The sequence below is a fragment of the Saccoglossus kowalevskii genome, chromosome 1 (genome assembly GCF_978046115.1).
Source record: "Saccoglossus kowalevskii chromosome 1, keSacKowa6.1, whole genome shotgun sequence".
Taxonomy (NCBI): domain Eukaryota; kingdom Metazoa; phylum Hemichordata; class Enteropneusta; family Harrimaniidae; genus Saccoglossus; species Saccoglossus kowalevskii.
In genome coordinates this window covers 9,310,843-9,313,375 of record NC_140641.1, presented here as the reverse complement: position 1 = coordinate 9,313,375, position 2,533 = coordinate 9,310,843, and the positions used below count along the sequence as shown (strand labels likewise).

The window sequence follows — 2,533 nt, the reverse complement described above, 5'->3', positions numbered from 1 at the left end:
CGTGTTAAGAGAGGTCATGCAGTTACTATGACAATTGTAACAACTTTAATGATCAACGTTCAGTAATATGGGAGGATTGGTTAGCCGCTAATTATTTCAGCTGACTTGGCAATTGCAATACAATCATCGCCACGTCTACAATATCACGTGCGCACATTTTGTGCGTCAATTATCTGACATGACAAGCTCTGGACCAATCACTACATTCCACGTCGTAAACACAACAACAAATCATAACAGTTTAGCAGCCACGAGAATCTCTATAAAGGAGGGTTGTGTAGCGAATAGTCATAGTGACGGCGTTATAACAAGACACTGCATCACTGGTCACTACGAGCTGAAGGTAAGATTTCCTTTGCACAGGTAAAACAAACACAATTAGCTTTGCCAACTGCATATTCACTAAATATTTTTAACTGATTTTTGCAATACACTAAGAATCAATTTTGAGTTTTGATTTTATGGAGATTCAGCAACTGTATTATTTTAGCCTTGATTTATATCGCTTACAAAAATGTTGTTAAACAACTTTTTTCATAATAATGTGCTTTTATATAAAAATGAGAAAAACACGATGTAAGTAATACAGTGTTTATTGTATTTCTTCATTTGAACAAGTTTTATATTCCTATATGTATTTAGGTATAATCAAAGGTGAACAATCAAGTCATTTTTAAAATGGAGAAGCTATGTGTGATGTTTATATTTGTTGCCCTGTTTTATGGCAGTGATGGTACTACTTTTGGTAAGTAACCTTTATTTTCTCCAGCACAACTTTGTTATGTATCTAAAATCACTTGTGAAACTACGTGTTCATTCTTCGTGATTCAATTGTAACTATTTTAATAATAGAAACATTTTATCATTCACAACACACAGTACCCTTCCCTCCATGGTTATTTCACAACACATAGCTCCATGCCATCTATGGTGTAATTTACAACACACATCACTCTGTCCTGGGCCATGGTGTAATTCATAACACACAGCACCCTGCCCCCATCGTGTAATTCACAACACACGGCACCCTGTCCTCCATGGTTTAATCCACAAAGCACCTATATTTATATTCACGCCTCACAACTAGATACAATAGATCGCTTAATGATTGTAACCGGAACATGTAGCGACTAAAATACATTATTATGGAATTTATTGCTCATTATAAAAAGGCATTGATATTGATGTTGCTGCAATTTAATGTTACCAAATAATCTGTTTACAAAAGTATACCAGACGACTCGTACTTTATTACAACATCAAAGTCATTGGCTTTTATTATAAATATGTATAAATTGTTATGGCAGTATATTTCAACCAGCCATTCGACGAACGCAGTGTGCTGTGGCGTAACATATTTAACGGATAAGCGATTTCTTGAGTCTGACATGTTTAAACTGAGCTAAGAGCAACAAATGTTCTCATATGGCTAAAAATATTCCTGAAACGCAAGACCTGAAATTGAAAATCTACAAATAAAGGTATAATAATATCGTTTAGTTCCATTTTACTGTAAAGTCTTATAATATTAAACAGATACTTTCCGCAGATGATTTTTACGGCGGTTGCACAAATTCAAAGTTCTGTATAGCATGTAAATACACATAAAAAAGAACTAAGCCAATATAGGGTATGAAAAGAATGCTCAGTTATTATTAACTTCAGTTCAATTATTAACACTTTGGTTACGCCACAAAAAGTATATGTTTCACACTGTATATTTTCGCTAAAACGTTGTTATTCGATTCTTGTTTTTTAAAGGCGTCTAATATACTCAAATAGAAATTCTCTACCTTTTTAAAATATAAATAAACTGTGAAACATAAAACCATTTGTTTAAAAAAACACCAAAACTTTCTAGTACTAAAATCCTTCGTATTTCGATGAAATTACAATTATATCCGGTTCATAGTGATATTTACTTGGCATAGCACGTTTATTTTGAAGTATGTATTGGTGAACACTGGCAACAGAAGCATGTGTTACTCAGTAGCTAATTTGTTTTTCATAGGTGTCATTGGTGGCGATATTTTATACCCGACAAATCACTGTTATACCAAGCAGTGGGTCAAACGAAAATAGTGTATCTTATCATCCAACCGTATCGCAGCAACTATACTTCATGATTGAACGCGAGCAGCAATATTTCCAGCATCCAGTTCTGTGGCTTCCTGGAAAACAATAATTTTAGTCAACAGTCATGGGCTAATCAAAGAAATAGTTTTAATACTAATGCGTGTAAATAGGGTTATGAAAAACTGGCTTTATAAATGTCTGCATTAATAACAAAACCAATTTATGTTGACTGTATTTATTCAGTGCCTTCAATGGTGCGTGTGATGTGTGCTTGGTCGTTTGTTGTTTTGGGTTGATAGTCAGGTTAGTCGGTTGCTTGGTTGATTTTTTTAAATGAATGGAGTTTACCTACATTAGGTGACTACAGGAGGGCGTGATCACCAGCGATCAGCTGGGCGTGAGTGTGAGCTAATCATGATCTGTAGCCAGATTAAAGAGCTGACGCAGATAAATATCC

General features: G+C 34.5%; 1 long non-coding RNA gene across 1 annotated transcript; it reads left to right on the top strand.

Annotated features, from left to right (window-relative positions):
• The first annotated feature begins 690 nt into the window (after window positions 1-690).
• On the top strand, window positions 691-2,291 carry LOC144356674 (uncharacterized). The gene is made up of 2 exons (XR_013421482.2): window positions 691-745; window positions 2,012-2,291. It is a non-coding gene; the product is annotated as an uncharacterized LOC144356674 (long non-coding RNA).
• The last annotated feature ends 242 nt before the right edge of the window (window positions 2,292-2,533 follow it).